The sequence below is a fragment of the Rhipicephalus microplus genome, chromosome 9 (assembly GCF_043290135.1).
Source record: "Rhipicephalus microplus isolate Deutch F79 chromosome 9, USDA_Rmic, whole genome shotgun sequence".
NCBI lineage: Eukaryota > Metazoa > Arthropoda > Arachnida > Ixodida > Ixodidae > Rhipicephalus > Rhipicephalus microplus.
This window is the reverse complement of record NC_134708.1, coordinates 11,566,201-11,585,698: the sequence shown is the minus strand read 5'-3', so window position 1 is coordinate 11,585,698 and position 19,498 is coordinate 11,566,201. Positions and strand designations below refer to the sequence as shown.

Below are 19,498 nucleotides of genomic sequence, written 5' to 3'. Positions count from 1 at the left end.
TAATTTTGTCAGTGGCCACCAGCATTAACTAACTACGGAAGCCACTCCTCTTGCGATGGAACCTCAAGCCATCCGCGACGCAATCCAGGAGGCTACCTCTAAGCTGCCCCCAATTAACCAGATTTAAGTGTGCACTGATATCTTAGGAGCTATTAAGGAGCTGAAGAAAGTACACAAGGCGATGGAGATCTGCGAGGCGATTCATAAGCTGAACCATAATACGAGTACTTGCCTAAAAACACATTGGATTCAAGGCTACGCTACGAACCACACAACATTGCTGCTGACCAGAAGGCGCATTGCCCTCCACACATAGACTTTCCAGCCATAGACCTTCCAGCCATTCCCCTTCCACCTCAGCCCCTAAACTCACTCCATACCCGTAAAAATGTTATCGGGCAGGATACACGTGCTCTCATTCCACCGTGTGTCTGTTCTCTCCCTCCTCACCTCACTAGGGCAGGGGAAGTTGTGCTAAGGAGGCTTCGGGCAGGGGTGGCCCTTACACCGGCCATTATATCATCATGGAACTGGTCACATTTACGAGTTGGTGTTACGTGTCCATATTGTCCCACTCCTGCGATGCAAGCAGATACATATTATTTTTATGGACATGTAAAGGATCGCAGCCACAACGCTCCCATCACCTCCTTAAGCCGGCCTTCGGTACAGCGACACAGAGAGTTACAACCACTGGATACACGAACACAAATTTCACAAGACACTACTTCACTTCATACACAACACCGGCCTAACAGCACACATTCAACAAAATATTATGCCTTAAAGGCAAGTTTTTCTTGCAATAAAAAAGAAGCAATGTTTTTCATATAAAACGACCACAGCTAATGACCTATATATGCAGTTGGAAGAGTATTGAACTTTTTAAGAATGTTTTAAAAGGCTTACAGATCACAATATGTGACATACAGGGCTCCCCACCCTACTCTAGTCACAACTTAAAAGTGTGCCGCCCCACGTTTGGACGCTACAAATAAATGCAGGTCGCTCGCTATCGCATGGAGTATGCCCCACTATATTTTGTGTTCTTCTCAATTGCGTAATTAGATAAGAGTTGTACGGAATATCTAATGCAACGAAGCTGGCTGGGTGAAAACTTCCGCTGCTAATGTTGTTTAATGATTTGCTAAACACCCAATGTGACTGTTTCTAACCCTATACCTATCTAGTATTTTTGTGGTTTTTTCAGCTTACTGTTTGCCTGCGAAATACAAAGAAAGATATATAAAGAAAATACACGTGACATGTTCCCTTCAGGACACTATTGGGTCAATTTGATAGATATGTGGAGTTTAACGTCCTAAATATACGGCATGAGTATGAGAGACGCTGTAGTGGAGGGCTACGGAAATATCGACTACGTAGGGTTCTTTGACTTTGACACAAATCTGAGCACACGGGTCTACAGCATTCTCGCCTCCACCAATAATTCAGCTGCCGCAGCAGTGATATTGCACCAATGCCTTGGTTTTTTATTGCCATAGCAATTATATGAACACTCTCGGCTGGATTTCGCCGCCGGCGTCAACGTGGCCATCGTCGTCGATGCCATGTACCATGTATGTATACGTATCTATATATATGATAACGCAAGAAAGAAAAAAATCCAGGAAAAAAAGCCTCCGGCACGCAGAATCGAACGTGGGACTTCGTCGTGAATGCGAGGCGTTAACCACTGAAAGCCCGAGTGCTTCCTCATTTAAAGTTCAAACGGCAAAATATTTATATCAAACACTTACCACTGTTAGCGGGAATCTCGGGGGGGGGGGGGGGGCTATCGTGTTTTAAGAATTATCAGCAAGATAGCGCATTGAGCGCACGGCAGCTCTCATCTATTACGCGTACTTTGGCCCGCGGAGGGAGGGAAGTGGACGATCTCTCGAGCGCCCTTATCTCTTGGTGGTGAAGATCATACGTATCGGCTGGCGTTGGGCTTGCACTGCAACGATTCTGTTGTGGTTACGCCCCCCCTCCCCCCCCCCCAAAAAAAAAAGGTTACTGCCATCGCTGCACAACTTACGTTTGCGAAAAGGGCGCGCTTTTCAGATACAACTAAGTAACAACTGAAACACTTATTCGTGTTCTGTTCTGTTCTGTTTTAACTGTTTTGCCGTGGAGAGGTTGAGGTGCCTTTTGCCCCGGCTACTCCATATCACAAAGTTCTGCAGCGAAAAATAAAATAATATTCGTGTTAATCTTTACCTGCAGTGAGCACTTTTCGTACGTCATTTGTGCGGGGCATGTTTCGATCTGCTTGCCAATCGGCGTGTGAAGTTCCAATTTGTTGCTATCGCATTCATCGGTTCGTTTTTACGGCAAAGCTGTGACTTCTGATAGTGCCGTCACGTCACGCACCATTAAGGTCAGTTGTACTGACGACGGGCACCAAAACATGATAATAATCGCTTGTGAGTATCCAACGGAGACACGATACGGAACGGTTGAGGAAGATCGTATCTACTGCGAGCCCAGGATGAGAAGCTCGTACTGCGTCATAGCATCAGGACACTGAAGAAATCAAAACTGGGTTTTAAAAACGCATTAGTAATTTTTTATGGTTCTTCCACGTTTACCGGTGCATTTCCTAGGATCACATGTCTTGCTCTTTTGTCTAAATCATAAAGAAAAAAATACAAAGGGGAATTTTCGTGTAAATGCACCTTCAACAAGATGAGATATAAGTGAGATGAGTGGGTGAGTGCGGAAACAAGCAAAAAATTATCTGTGGCGTGCGGAACCACAAAAAGAGGCCTGCTGAACCCACTTTGTGAACACCTGCACTAGAGTGATGTTAACGATGCTAATTTCAAAGCGGCACAAGTAGGAATGCTTTCAGCGTGCTGCGGCAGCACGGATTTGATTAGTCAAGCGTATGCACAGTCGAGTGCGTGTACGCAGATAGATAGGCGTCGGGCAAACCTGCCTTGTAATATATTTGTTCACGTGGCTTTCTCTGCGTGATGACTCAGAGGTAAACCTTCTTTACTATTTAGTATCCGATCGCGAGTCAGAAAGCTATCGGCAACAGCGGCGTAAGTCCTTCAAGGTCTTCTCCTGAAAGAAAACAAAACAAAACAAAAAAGACTCAATGTACGAATGCAGCCGAAATGCAATAAGCTGTCTATTTTACTGCATAACGTAGGAAATTGTGGGAAAATCTGGTTATAGTGCAACTGGATCAAACCTAAAACCCGATCCTATATTCGCGTGCTCCCTTGTCTAAAAGCTGTAGCAAAGCACGGTGACAACTAAGGTGCTTCTTCGTATATTTGATATCAGTTAAGGTGTGATTCCACAAAAAAGGTACGATATTTCTATTTATCGTAATATTAATTTTATTATTTATAATATTTATAGGTAATGCAACCTCTGCCGGCGTTTTAGCAGGGTGCAATACATTACACAAACAAAAATACAGCTTAATGACACTCGAAATATATGTAAATGCGAAGGTTGCAGTAACGGAACAGTAGAAAAACGCGAATCCAGATTTAGCCAATATTGTAGTTATGAAATTAGCAAATAAAATAGAAGTACTCCTACTACAGACACAACACACACAGTTGCCACAAAAATAACCAATTACGTTTCAGTCATCAAGAAGAGATAAAAATGCTGACAAAGAATCTGCTTGAATGGAAAACTGATTCAAGAGAAAGCTAGCTTACCTCTCCGCCTTTCGCCTCTAACCTGCACTTACAAAATGTGTTGATGTGAAACATGTTGCCGTGGAAGTAGGCATCAACTATGTAGAACGTTAAGCTCACAGAAGTACACCATGAATATTTAGCAAAGATGGCAGCGGACGCAATGCGTTTTGATTCGCTCTTTCCTTTTCCGAACGTTCCAGTGTGTACGCAATATGTTTTACGGAGCGCATGTCAGGGGCACAGTCAGATTTTTTTTTTTCGAATGGGGAGGCATCTTCTTCATCTGAGGTAGTGACGCACCAGTCATTATGAATTCTGTATGCTATGGTAAAAAAAATTAAATTGGGAGGTACGGCCCGGTGGGCTACACCAGGCTACGCCACTGCCGAGTTTCTGTAGCGGGGTAAAATGACCACCATGCCGATCATGCATGACCAAGCTTGTTCACACCGTACAAGAATAAAGAATTTTTAAAATGATTATTGACTTTTGGCACCAATAACTATCCTATGAGAATCATTATATTCCCTTCGGAGAGAACCACGACACATGAGAGAGTGTTAACGTGTATTTTAAAAGGGATTTATGCGAGAATTTCAGACCAACGGAAAATAGTAGCATTTAGCATTCCTGCTTTGCTTATTGCAGTGTAAATTTAGCCCATACATTTGCGTTATACTATACTGAATTTTTTTTTATTCTCGTTTCGCTCGGCACCAATAGTTCTGCATCACGAGTGTGGAAATTACCAGGTTCCTTCGATTTAGGTCAATCTTTACCACATTCACTATTAATTCGGAGTTTTTTTTATGCGACCGCCACGAAAGGAAGCTAATCAAGCGTATCCTTCAAGCCACGCAAGAGAGGCATGCACCTTTTCAAGGTGAAATTCTTGTTGCCTTATCAGGTTCAAAACTTACCGTGGGCGTCACTACGAATGATCTGGGGAAAAAATACATCACGCAATGGCGTCACCATATCATGCCATCATGACGTCGCAAAGGGCCGAAACTATGGACGCCATCGTGAAGTCACTGTGGTGTCAAATAACGTGACGTCAGTTGATGATGTCACTATATGAAATCGCTTGTTCAAATGAAAACTGTTCAGGACGCACAGAGAGATTAAGGAAAGAGACGCTGGCGGACCAGTACATCGACTGAGCAAAAGACGATGATTTTGGCCTTTGATCTTACTGGATCTATCTTACTGGATCTTTGGATTTTGATCTTACTGTAATGTACTAGTTGTTGTCATGTACTAGTTGTAATGTACTACGTGGCCTGGAGGTTTGACACTTGCTTAATGACACCATTTTCTTCATTCGGCGCTGCGCTGTCCTTATACCACGTTTTGATTACATTGGACATTACGTGCTGAAACCACGCCTCTATGCATTCTAGAGGCTGAACCCTCGCCTCTTAGGCAAGGAGTCTGAGGAGCCATAAGGAGATAGCGCATGAAAACAGGCAAAATAAGCAAACAATCTGCCGACGTCACGGGCTGTGATGAGGGAATACGTGGCAGCTCTTTGCGACATCCGGATGGCCTCACTTAGTGCAAGTACAAGACTACCGTAACTACTTTTTTTTGTGAAGGGGGGGATTGGTGAGTGACGAATATGGTTAATGCATGTAACGACAGGGACAGCCGTCGTTGTAAACCTGCCCCTTCCATTTATGATCGTACGGCGATAGCAGCAATGGTCGCCGACAACGTCCCGGCGTCGTCGAAAGGCGTAATTTGATATGCGCCAGTGCGCGGGGCTGTCATCACGTCGGGAGAAAAGTCAGAACATAAGCCTACGCGTCTCGGTCTTATCTAGCTGAAGAAGGGTGCAGCCGGCTAATCAATATTGACGCTGGTGCTGTGACAGAGTGGCGAAGAGGATCCCGAATGGAAGACTCCTGGAGCGACGGTTTTCTTGGGCAACCCTGGTTTTGGTTTCAGTGGGAAATGAGAGACAGCTGCTCGATTTCCCGCAGCGCAACCTTGCGCATACTCGTAATGGATTTACCCTGTCCTATATGTCCGGTGTATCACCTTGTTTTGTTCTTTTGTGTTTTCTTTATTTGTGTCTCTTACGAAAAAATAAACAGTTCTCAGATAACTTCGGATTGTTTCGTGGCACTTTGGTACGTAAATAAGAAGCCAGAGTTACTCTATTTGTTACTACCTAAAGCCGTGCACTCAACTCATGCGGGGAATTCGAAACGTTTCGATAAACTGCCGTGATTGCAGGAGCAGGTGTGTACTGATTCTGGCACTAATTAATCTGCTTTTCTGCAATCTCGGAGGTTACGGGATTGAAGCCTGACCACAGCTGCCACATTTTGCAAGAGGCAAAACGTGCAAGACACCCCTGTTCTTGTGTTTATGTTCATGTCAAGGAACCCAAAGGAGTTGAAATTTAGATAGCATCCACAACGGCGCCTCCAATTATTTTATTGTGGTTTTTCAACGCAAAACCTCAAGGATTTTAAACAGTGAAATAGTTAGGTCCCAATGCGATGGCGTCAAGGTGGGGTCGGTTGTAGCTGAAGATACGCGGGACTGATTAAGCTAACTGCGTACGAATTCACCATAATGGACACCCATTTCTATTCCGCGCAGTAGAGCTCACTGCACAGGCCCATTTATATACCATTGTTGACACTGGACATGGGTAATAAAACATCGCATTCCTGTCCATCCTACCTCTGCATGAGAGGATCGCAATGTGTAGCAACCTCATCGCTTCACTGACTAGTCAAGCACGCTACCTCGCCTATCACCTTCGGAAATGCTTGTTCCACCACCTGCCATGTCCATGGTATTTGGCGGCATTCGCCCGTTGGAGGACCATTGGAAAAGGATTTGCAAAATGCTCAAAGCGGAGGCTTGGAAACAAGTACGTATCCTCGAAGACTGGCTGAGGGTAAGCTGTTTCAAATCGCAAGGCCAAGGCCGCCGTGGTCATGCACTACTGATGGAGCAGCGTTGTTCAGTAAAAGTGGCCACTGAGTTCATGTGGGCTAGTTGTCTTGCTCACTTACCAAGAAGTGGTGGCAAACAGTAAGGACAGGTAGAAACTGTGTACGTTGGGGGAGCCAAAGTACCTGTATTCGTGGAATGTTTACTCATGAAAGGTCCCAAGTATAGTTTACCAGCCTCCGTACCAAAACAGGAGCTCCTTGGCGCCCGGTGAAGACAGAGACAGCTGCCTCTTGGCAGCAGTCGAGGCATTAGGTCATGCGCCACTCAGCGAGGTTAGCAGCCAAACGGTTCTACGCAAAACAGTGGAGTGCATCAGCCACTTGGGTTTGGTTCTCTTACAGTGTGATAAGGATGGCGGGTTTGCTGTCCTATTCCAACTCTAGTTCAAAGAAAAAGCAAAAACAGCTATAGAAAAGAACTTCAAACCGTTCAGCGGGACGCCCTCTAAGGTCAAATCAAGAGCGATGTTTCTATCAGAGATGGGACTGGGGAGTCTTTCGAAAACCCTGAATCTTGCGAAGGTGACGTTCTAGAAGTATTTTTTTTCGGCCAGCGCACATAAACTCATGTGTCCCCTACGAACCATTGTCACTGGAAAGGGATGTTGGCAGCATCTTGTGAGCTCCTACATGCAACGACACCTGAACCTATTGGCTCCTGATGACCCTGTTATACTGAAGTGTTCGGACATACTGGTGAGCGTCTTTCCTGTCAAGTGCTTTTCCTTCTACCTTGTGTGCTCATATATTTCCATCGCGCAAGCTTTTTTTTACACTGGCCTAATCCTACGAGGTTCTATGCTATCAGTGGAGCGGGAAACTATTTTCATGAGACGGTGTTATTAATTGTTGGAGTAATGTGCCCTGTTAATAGAGTTCTACCTATAGGTCCTAGTGATAAAAGGGCATACTTGCGCAAGAATGTTAAACAAGCAGCTTGACATAGATTAATGAATAGTCAAATAGATGGATAAATAAGAAATAGATAAATAGTCAGCTCAAAACTACAGCTCACGGTATGGCGATGTTCGTTCGCAAGCTCCACTATGGCGTGAATAACGATCATACCTCATAACCCTATCGTGGACTTCGGATGTTAAACCCCACATAAATAGCTTATTATTCACAACGTGTTCAATGGCGAAGGAGTGCTGTCCATATTGCTTTCGCTGTATTATTCCTGCACACGCTATCTCCTTTTCGTCCCTAATTTATAACACTCTTGGGAAATAATGGCACTCAGCGTCGAGCCTATCAGGATTTCAATCTTTTCAGCTACACGCTGTTATCACCGCATGCGCAGTCTGAAGTGGACAAAATGAAGTGAAATCGGCCGATCTCATGCGAGAAAAGATAGAACGGGCATCCTAATGCACGGCAAAGGAGGGTAGGAGATGATGGACGACTGGTACCTTTCTTAGGTGGACAAATCGAGAGCTAATTTTTTAGCGGCTTCAATTGAGTGGACTGGTGGCGTCACGAATTGAGCCTAAAAGACGACGAACACGAGGCGCGAACGACGTGCTGGTTTGTTGTGTTTAAAGATGTTTTAAAACCCCCTAAGCCTGTATAACTAGTTAGCAACCAGAAACGGTGCGAAGTTGCTAAGTATAATTGTAAATTTATTAAAAGATAAATTCGTTTCACAAATCGCAGTTGTTTTCCCCTTCGGTCCAATCCCTGTCCTTCCGCTTATTTCTTTCCTCCCCATAACTTCAGCCCAGATAGAATGATGGTCTAAAACTACGTCATGGTTTGTGGCCCACAAATGCAGTGTGCCTCAATTAAATCGTGGTTTAGGGACGTGAAACCCAACTATCTTCACTTGTCTACAACTGCAACACTAGGACTCTGAACTGAAATACCGGAGAACACCACTATGGTGTGCCTCATATTCTATTCGTGGTTACGATGCATAAAAAGCCGAGATAATATTATCCGAATGTGAGTGAACTGTTCATTTCTCGCCTACGACACAGACTCTCTAGCGTCCGTTGCTCATTTTTACGTGATAAAACACCAGGCGTGTGCGGAAAGCACAGCACAGTCACAGCGAAGCTAGAAGAGCGGCCTTTCAGAGCTTTTTCACGACTATCATTGGGTAACTCCTGCAAGCACACTTGCTGGGTACCCACTTCGGAATTAACAATAAGAATTTTAGGGTAGTAGGCCAGACTCGCTATGCTATCTTTCGTCATTCTTCTGAGAAGCGTGGTATTGTGTGACGCCTACATGGTTGTTTGTTTGCTGTTCTAAAACGCTTTGTTGCTCATAATATCGCGATTCCTTTCCCGACATCCAGCCGACATCAGGCCAGGTTTGCAAACAAGTCCCAAGCACCGCCGTGGCTCAGTGAGAGAATACTGGGCTGGCACCCAGCAGACCCGGGTTCGAGCCGCACTGCGTGACCGGTACTAGGTTTTTTTTCCCGCTAACTTTGGGCTATGTGGTTACGGACACCGGTGGTGGTGGTGGACGACTTCGGCGCTGCGTGAGACCTAATTCGTAATCTCATAACAGCTCTCGCTGTAAGATACGGTGACTTCCGCGAGACTCAATTTTTCGCTGAGCCAGCGCGGTAAAAAGCAAAGCTTTATCTTGGCCTGCTTGTCCACAGAGGTGCGGTGGAAGTTCCGAATCGTACCAGACAACTACTGTCTTGGAATTCATGACCGATGCCACAAAACTACCGCAAAACAAGAAGAGGCCCCTAAAGAAGCTCTTTAAATGCAGCAAACGAGCTCGTTATTACCTCTCGGTGTTTCTCGTCTTAGCGGCACACTTTGACGCAGTATGTGTTCACCTGACGTCAGGATGTAATAAGCTCTCGAATGATAGATATACGAGATATATCTTGTTAACCGTGTGTTACCTTGCTTTGTCATACAGCCGCATGCCCTTTCTGCCTTTCCTCGCGTGACCATCGTGCGAGATAAACCAAATTTCCTTCGTTTTCTGCGTTGGTGATTGCGCATTCGCAGACAGCAGCAAGCAGTCGAAAAGCGCGAAATCTTGACTTGATCAACGCTTAGTCCCGACAATCCACGTGGTTTATGGTCAAATATGTGGCGAGGAGGAGATATCGGTTGAAGGAAGGGTAGCGGGGGAGAGAAAAACTACTATAGCATTTGAACTCGGTGGGGTTTAGGGGCCCGTTGACGACGTCCTTTTGTCTATGAAAACACATTCGAGCTCATTTACTCAAGCTTCAAGTGTTTCCACTGCATACACATGCGAACAGCGCATGCGCACTGTAACGCACTACACGCCTCAAGAAAAATCCTTCTCCGGGCAAAAGTTGTAGTGCACTACGAAACGACTCGGGACGCAGGAAATGAGGGCCGAACGATGCACTCACTACCGACAGTCTATTGGAAATAAGCGCATCATGACCTCTTGCCTTTTTATTCCATGTGCTCAAGCGTGCACTGCAAGTTTCGCAATGAATCACAACTAATTACCAAGCCCATCCTCACATCTATCAGCCTTCCACACGCGACGTCCCACATGTTAGATAAGGGCGAGTTTCCCACCGTTCGATAATTTTAAGCTAATCATTTAAGCAGATTTACCTGAAAAAAAAAACGACAACATAATTATGAGGGAAGCCCATAGGGGAGGACTACGAAATGATTTTTGTCACCTGGCCTTCTTTAACGCGCACGTAAATCAAAGTGCATTCGCGTTCTTACCTTTCACGTCATCAAAGTGCAACTGCCGTGATCCGTAGTCAAATGGCTGTCCTCGAGCTCAACAGCGCACCCCCATCCCAGTTCAGCTACCACGGCGAATGACAGAGTGGAGCCAAAAAACGCATAAAAACACGTGTCATCATCAGATGTTATTCTGGTGACGTCAACTACATCACCCGTCGATGAGAAGGCACATAAATGCTAACTTCTGACATGCAACGAGCCAAAGCTGCGATACAATTACGAGCCACGACGTACTCGGGGGTTCCAGATAAACGTTTGCCACGTCAGTAGCCTCCGGTTAATATTATTTCAACGTGTTTCTCTGAGATAGGCAGGTGTTTAGGGCAGCAAGATAAAAACAAAGAAAGGGCTTTACGGGGCCAACGGTCCTCCGCTTTAGCGTACACGCGGCGACTGCCGCCTCTTGCATCGTTGGTCACAGCAAAATAGCTATCCGCAACTTCACCATGGAACTCATCCCATCGCAAGTGGACTGCATACTCGAAAGCGAACTCCCCATATCGTTGCCGCCAGGTTACTTTTATATGGGCTCCGGGGCATCCGGGACTTACCGGAAACGAAGTCGCCCATGACGCTGCTCGAGAAATTATCCCCCGGGCGCCTCACCCATCGTCAGAGCAGCTGCCTTTCCGACAAGCCCTGCAGGCTGAGGACAAGGAAGTAGAGTTTTGGGTCAGCCATGCGAGAGACACAATGGTCAGTATACTGATGCATAACCGGGAATCAAGACTGAAGTGCACTCCTCCTGACAAGTCACCAAGTACCAGTCGACAACAAGGAGATTATTACAGACAAGAACATTTGCCACACCGACGATGTGTCGTCACCTGTACTCTGACATCACAAAGCAAAGCTTGCGCGGCGGCGAGTGCCAACGTCCGACCGCATTATCTTGGCACGTCCTTCTGCGAAACATTGCACCAAGCCTAAATTAAAGATAATCAAGCCCAAGCAGTGGGATGATATGCTACTCGGTGCGTACCTGGATGACCACCTCATGGCGGACCAGCTGACCGAAGACGCCTCCAAGACCCGAGGTATGACCACCGCCTGAGGAATGAGGTCTTCGGTAAGGCTAGTGTTCCGGCGTCGTCCTGCCTTGAGCTTAGCAAGGACAAAAATAAAGTGTTATCTCTATCCCACACAACAACTTTTCACGAGTGTAGGGCAACAAGTTTTTTTCCGTTAAAGAGACACTGAAGTGATTTTGTATTTTCAATTTATGGGAAATTCTATATCAGCGGCCCCTTTCAGCACGCCTGTGAAGGTCTTTTTTTTTTCGTGATGTTCAACGACGCTGTAACCGAGCAAACTCTGATGAAGGGAACACCCCCCCGGCGCGCGCGGAGCCAGCGCATCCTAGAATTTGCACCTGTTCTAGGTGGCTTTGGCGGAGCGCACGAGGGTGTTCCTTGTTTCTGCTGCCATTTTCTGCCTAGTAAATCATTGTTCTGCAAGTTCGCTTGAATCGGTGAATTCACATTGCACCATTCTTTTCTTTCGATTGGATATTTTTACTGTCCGTCGTCTTTTAGTTGTGTTTGTGCGGGGTGGAAGCGGGCTTGCTATGTGGCAATAATGTGCGTCATGTGGCTGCTGCAGCACTTTCAGTCCCGATGAGGTCGCTTTTCACGGCTGTTCTCGGGATCAGAAAATCGCATGAAAATGGGTCACTGCAGTTAAAAAAAAAAAAGACTTCGAACCTTCGAGAGCAAGTGTGCTGTGCTCTAAGCACTTTCATGTGGGCGACAATGTACGAAGTCCATCTCTGATGCCTACGCTGGAATTGACGATAAAGAATGTGCTACTGAACAGCGATGAAGTTCCTTCTTTGTTTCCGCAACTGAGGGGGCCCTCGCTGTCGCCACGGCTGGCCTTGACGATAAAAAATTAAATAGAGTGTCTCGAGCGTGTAACGGAGGCTCACAAGCACATCTAGGCACGTTGGGCACGAGCGCCATCTGGCAGTCATCTTGGAAAACGAAGGCATGCGCGACCGCGGAGAAAGATGCGCGCCAGTCACGGAGGTGATAAGGTGTAGAATTCAAAGCGACGGGCAGGTGCCACCACCATGCCGTCGTAGCAAAGCGTTGAAAACACAGTCTTGAGCTTCGCGTTGCACTGTCAGCGCAGCGCGTTAAACGCTACAGTCCTCAGAATGACTTGTGTGTGCCTCTTCTAGTATAAAGGCAGACATACAAAACATAGTCAGGCTGTTGTGGCGCCTCAGATATGCGCAATATGTGCTTTTTTAATTCAAAATTTCACAACAATGAACGCTATACCTTGAGCAATATTGGTGGGCGCTGCGGATGGGGTTGGCCGTTTGATGCCGTTTGAGGTATCGTTGGGGCGGACAGACAAATGTACAGACAGACAAACAGACAAACCAAAATTTTTCCGTCGAGGGTCCCCAAGAAAGACTATCGTCTTTAAAACCGCTTTCATATAGCTTACCACGAGATTCCAAATCAAGTACTCTACATGACAGTCGCATACTTCTGACAGCTGATCTGCCGATAGCATTTTAACACACCATCATTGCGGTACTGGCCACAATTCCGGAAACGTAATAATAGTAAACAGACCTGCAATATAGGAGCCAAGCTGTCAATGCGCAAGAATGCTGCGCTGTTCGGAGCACATGTCACCACTGCATGTAGTGACAAGTGAGGGGTCGCTTAAAGTTAGCGGGCACATAAAATTATTTTGTTAACCGGACACTGTCATGCAAATTAGATCAAAGCTCAGTAAGCAAGATCAATTAAGAGCATGATAATGGCTGCGTAAGCATTAACTTCCCTATAATCCATATACTATTTTATTACTGTTAAAGTGCGTCCTTTAGGAGTATAAGAAAATTTCTAATTTTAGGAAATGCTAATGCCATGAACAGGTTCTTATGAAACAACCGTTTGTGGCGTTTCATAGTAAAGAACGCAGCAGTCTTTGAAAAGTCCAACTACGTCATTTGGACGAGAACTGAAACTTTGCCACTTTTGTAGTACTAAAATATTTTCGGTGCGTGGGTCTTATACGGTTAAATTCTAAGGTCGGTAGCCTATAGAAATTACTAAGTGTCATTCTACAGAAAAGAAGCTGAAGAAAGGTATCATTCCCCTATGAACACCTCCATGGCTCTGTCCAGAGAGCAGCTGGTCGTCATTGACTCGCTGAATTCCAGGTTTTGCTGTCATGTTCAGAAAATTAAAAAAAAGAACGCCGCGCGTTCCTGTTCTACTCGGTCGTCACGTATACAATAGCGGCTGCTAGGATGTCCCTCGTGGCTTATATTCCTCAGGACCATTTAATAAAGTTTTTTGACTGACTGACTGACTGCTTCGCGGAAAAGCAATAACGGGAGGAATAGAAAGGAACGAAATTACAAAAAAAGTCGCAGCATATTCACGGAGTGAATGATGATGAGGGGGGGGGGGGGGGCGAAGCTTCGTGGGCTCCCAGCTCATTCGTCCATCCGTCCGTCCATGTGTGTGTCTGTGCGTGCGTGCGTGCGTGTAGTATAATCTTTAATACTATGGTGTTGCACTGGTCGGAAAAAAAGACACGAATAATAAAGCGCGATGTTTCTCCCACGAGCTCAGTGCCTAGAAACTCAAGCTCGACGGGGTGCACGACAACAGTTGCGATGGAGGAATTCCAGCATAAAGATCGATGGTATACCACCGGCTCCTTCGGGGAGAACTTAAAATGCTGTGCGTTCATTGCAAAGCACTCTCTTCCTTAGCATCCTAATACGCACTAAAATGCAAGCGAACACACTTACTTTTAGGGACGCATACCATGGAGTTTTTCGCATTCTTGACAGGTTTTCTTCGAAGAATATCTGTGTCGGGAACAGGAAAACAAAAAGGAAACCACGAAGTTTTCTCTCACTTGAAGCCAGGCCGACGCACGTGGTTCGATAGTTCAGCATTCAAGCGTGCTGCTTTCTGTGCTGTGAACCACGCGGAAAACGAAGGGGTAAGATGTGACTCAGTTCAGCCCAAACCAAGACGGCATGGAACTGGACAACGGAACAGCAAAAAGGGATACAGTGAATAGTGCTGTGTTACGTCTTCTCCTTTCGCCATCCGTGTCATTCTATGTGCTACTGCGTAACTTTTGGCCGGCGAAGGACAGTTGTGTATGCCAGTCGCACAAACAAACTTAGTGTGATTTTGAGCGATTGCACTTACGGCCCTAGAATATTACGATGGCGGTGTGCTGCGACGCGAGAAATGGCTGTGTACTTAAGAAATTATAGAAATGGCGATGGTTATTTCAGCAGCACAACAAATAACTGTTCATCTAGGCATTGTTTATAACACTAACGACATGTTAAATCTATCAGAAGTCCTTAAGGTAAAATTCACGTACAAATGCGTCAGCTGCGACTGCTGCACGGTGAATTCTGGCCATGCCTCCGGTGGTCATGGATGTAAGCTGCAAGATAGTGAGAATATCAGCTTAGTTTTTATGGTGTGATGTGTTTTAACCCTAAGAATGTTAGTAATATTGGAAACAATATTTCAAAAAATCAAAACTCAAGCACTTCATACAAATGAATAACCAGCGAAAGCTGACCCGAGTGGGCCTGGTGTTTAACAGTGAGTTCAACCCAACACTGTATTGAAGCCTTTCACAACTGTTGGATACATGTTCGTGCTTCTTAATAATGCTAGACACACGTTTGGATCGAGTTTACCACATAGCTTACTTAAAATATCGCACATTGTGCCTCGCATGATCACGATCATAGGTGACCGTAATGAGCGGTTAAATGTGTTTCGCAATGCGTTAATCGCAGTGATTGTTCTCGAACCACAGGCGGTCATATACGTCGCCGCAGAAGCCAATGTGCCAATGGAGAAACTCCCGTCGAAAGCTGGCGTTGGCCCCGGTGAACGCGATCTCACTGTCGTCCGCCCGCCTACGGCACTTGCTTGCCTGTTCGCTATTTAGTGCTGCTTGGAAGGATGATGGATTATCGGCACGCAGACCCGGGAGGCCGAGTTCCTGCCGGCACTTGGCCTCCCAGGTCTGTTTTTGTGCCAGGACTGCACCACTGGCCTGGTGAATGCGAGCTTTCACGTTTTCCCGGTCAGCGCTTTTCTCTTCGTCCGTGGCTTACCCAAATGGAAGTGTTCAGTAGAAACAAATGCGCGCGTGTTTGACGCCCCTGCGACGGCTCGATGGACAACGTCACTCACAACGCAGCATATGGCGCATGTGCTTGGTATCGACGCAGAGAACAAAGTAAGTGATAATACAGGTGTGTCAGCTTGGGCTAGTTGGTATGACATGACGATAGTTATAGCGCGTCCTTCATGTCCTTCTTATCTATTTGTCGTCGTTCTGCTCTCGCGCTATAAGTATATCGTCCTGATAATACAGCCTATGGAGGCCACTCGTGACACCAGTGTCAGACAGTTTTTCATTTTTCCTAGCCAAATACAGTTTTCGCTGTAAAATGCTATCAACGCGGCTTCTAATAATATGCCACAGCTACCGGGACGCTCCACCGCAGCAAAGTGAGTTTGGCGCATGCCGGCAAGTAAGCTTTGCAACGAGTGTCACTTCGCACTCCCGTATAAGATCGCAGCGCAAGAACGACACTAAAAGCGAAGTGCACTTCGGACCGCGAAGGAGCATGACGGCGCCGCTAGGAAGAGGTGAGGGAGTGAGCGGGGTCACTCGAGCAGGAACTGAAAGCTTCACTAATAAGGACGCACGCGCTAACTCGGCTGACATCAGAAGACTGGTGAACCTGCTGTGCTCTCCACAATTAGCATTTGCAGAGTAGTGACAACACGGTGACCGCTTTGTCCCGTGAAGCAGCCGTATTCCCTTAAAACAGCATTATGTTGAAGTAAGCGAGATCGGATCCAAAACAGTTAGTTTTGGCTTTACATTGAATAACATCCCTGTCTTCTCATCCCACTAATTACTTGGTGGCTGTTGCGGTGATCTGTAAATTCTGTGCGCTCAGGTTCGGAAAATGGCCTTATATGGGAAACACAATTTCGTATTTCATTCCCTAATGTAAATATATCGAAGCTGTATCAAAGTATCAGTGGTTGTAGACATTACAAAAACCGTAGAGATCATGAACTGTGAGCGTGCGTCGAAAGCTGTGTGCGTGAAAACACGGCATCACATAAAAAAAAGTTCACAGTTCGCAGTTTGCCAGTTGTGTAAACAAGCGCGAAAGCACTGGTGGGTCGAAAGATGAAGGGCAAACAACTGAAGCCCCGCGGCCAGGGATCATAACGGGAGGAAGGAAATAAGCGGTGATGAGGTAATCAGGCGTGCCACGAACTAACTTTCACCATACTCCGGGGCGGGCGGACTTCCGGTTCCGCAGGGCTTGCTGACCATGCTGCTGGCTCCCCCACGCGTGAAACACCAGATATTGATGAAACCCGCACATCTATTCCTGTCTATGGCATGTGCGTCTGTATAAATACGGATCAGTGATGATGACTGTAAGCACAGATGGGTGGCAGCACGCCCGTAATGATTGCCGCACTATACCCGTACCAACTGGAATCGGAAACGGGGCAGTGCATGTAGGCTGTACCGACAAATCCCTTTAGTACAGTTTTGTTGCTATTTTCCTGACGGATCACACGTTCAGCAAATTCACAGCCTAGATCCTTGTTTTATTTTTCTGTGCTCTCGTCTTTCTATTTCATTTCTCAATCCTCAAATATAGGGTTGCCAGCTTGAAGGTTTCCTTGTTGATCTCTCTGCTTTCTGCCATCTGCATTTCTTCTTTCTCAAATGACGTGCCATTTGAGAAAGAGGGAAAGATAAGAGAAAAGAAGTGGCTATGAAGTCAACCAACCACGTGGTAAGCTAGTCATTTTACACTTCTTGGCAAATATGAGAGAAGGCATCAGGAGCAAGGTAGAGCATAAAGAGAAGTAAGGGATAAGTAAGCAAGAACAGTTCACGTGAGCTTTCAAAGTCGCTAAATGTTCACGAGTGCTCGGAATTCATATCTGCTTAAACTAGCGAGAGTATGCAATCATGAGAAAGCACACGGGGCAGAACAACACTAACAACAGCTTTATTTATGCAGAAGAACGTTGACATCAACTGTGAAATGGTAATTCTTGCTCAAAAATGTTTCTCAGATTTATAGTAAAGGCTACTACGACAGGGTTACTAACGCACATGTCTTCTTTTTTACCTAGGCGGAATGCTTCCATCAGTTCTTTAGCTAGTTTGTTTTTGCTTCCGGTGATCATCTACACGTCAGAAGAACGTGGTCATAGAGAGATTGAAGGGCGATTCTTAGCTTATTATAGGGCAAACTTGGGGCCTCTTTATTTTGAAACTTGGTGAATGAAGGGAACGTGCATAAAATTTCTAGCAAAAAAAAAAAACAAACAAACTTGGACCTTCTCCCGCTAAAGGGAACCATGTGTAGAGGCGAAGTAGCAGGGCTAACGCTTAAGATGGCAGTGATGCTGACGCTGGCGCTCATCAAGCGAAAGCCAAGTAAAGATGCCCTTGACTGAATTCGTAACGCGCGATCCAGGGCTTGACAGTTGTGCAGAGTGAGCAGTTGGTTTTTCACTAGCAGACGCTACCTGCGTCTCCGGTGCCACTTCGGCTTTTAAAGAAAACGTATTTTACACGGACATCGCCAGCCCTTACCACGAGGGTTGGTATGGTAAGACAGGCATGTGAATGGTGTGTTCTTTCGCGTACCCAATATAAAAACACGCTGAACAGGTGGCGATAGCTCTAGTTTTATCACAATCATAGTATCAAATTAAATTATAAATCAGAATATAATTAAAATATTAGAATGTAATATCAGACTACAAAGGTACTTGCCGAAGTTATCAACTGGTATGGATCTCACCACTAGCTGCCATTATTCTCAAATCTTTTCCGCGGGTAGATTACCCCTCTCTCCGCTCAATAATCTGGACTGCTGGCCATCAGGGCTCACGGCGATGGGCCGGCGCACGCTGCGGCCCGCGCACTCCATTCCTGGCCTCTGCCTCGCCCACCGGTGACCACTGTCACCCAGAAAAAGAACGTTCCTCTTGTAACTTATAAAGAGATAATTACCCATTACCGGGACTCCCACCACAGCTCTCCTTCACCCTGCAAAGGCCTTGGGAAGGCGCAAGAATTCTTCTCCGTCTATTCACCGACACGCCACTGCGCCCGGCAGTGCTTGAACGCTTCCACTCTTCCTTTTCCGGCCTCTGCCAGTACTCTGCGGAGGTGGCTGACGCCTACCACATGATATGAGCATGCCAGTTCAATACTTCTTTGTCCCCAAAGCCAAGCCCAGCCAGATAGAACTGGAAGGCGGCTGTGTTCGGTTACCAGGACCTTCCGGCCCAACAAGCCATGGTCCAGCGTGCCAGGACAGTGGTCATGACCAATATGGTCCCTGACTAGACACTCCACTTAGTACTGGAGGGAAGCTGACTCACTATAGAGGCTGGTTTGGCTGGCAACCTCTCGTTTTTTTTTTAAATAAAAGTTTACTGCTATTACTACTGCGTCCACCTTGTGAAGCGAGAGGGAAGGGGAGGGCAGCGACAGTTTTGAGTGTGTCTTCTTGGGCCGGAACGAGACGCAGCATGCGCAGTGGGCGTGGATGGAGGAACAGCGTTGCACAGGCTAGTCAAAGAGCTGCTTCGCATTTAATAAAAAGGTCCCAAATTAGCCCAGACATATTATTAGAAATCGCTGTCCAAGCTATTGTGCATCACGCGCGTTTGACGTGGTCCGCAGTAGCCAGAAGGCAAAACAACTAGATAACTGATTGAAGCATTTTGTATAGTCAAAGAACGTTACATGTGTGTCTGTGAAACTTCCATAGGATTGTGTAACTCCAATAAAGAGTTTATTGAGCATCCGATCCTTTTTCAGAGTTGACGTCAGCATATCTTCTGCGCAGGTGCTGAGAAACTATGTACGTGTTTCACTGCAATAAAGCAGTCAGTAGCGCTATGTCATGGGTGCATTATAGTGATTGTTTGCCATCGCGGCCTAAATGCACGTACAGTGGGGATTGAAAGAAACGGGAACCGTGCGGCATCTACATTTTCTGCTGTTCCGCATTTTTACGGCAGAGTTGTCACGCTCGAGGTCTGCCGTGTGC

At 46.1% G+C, this 19,498-nt stretch overlaps 1 protein-coding gene and 1 long non-coding RNA gene across 6 annotated transcripts in view; both read right to left on the bottom strand.

The window, feature by feature from the left end:
- Positions 1-19,498, bottom strand: part of LOC142771540 (uncharacterized) — an 89,329-nt gene that overhangs the window by 22,073 nt on the left and 47,758 nt on the right. The window lies entirely within an intron of this gene.
- The window catches only part of LOC142771541 (uncharacterized), a 50,109-nt gene continuing 32,927 nt past the window's right edge, over positions 2,317-19,498 (bottom strand). Inside the window, exon 2 of the long non-coding RNA XR_012885980.1 lies at positions 2,317-3,075. This is a non-coding gene — a long non-coding RNA (uncharacterized LOC142771541). The remainder of the gene's footprint in view (positions 3,076-19,498) is intronic.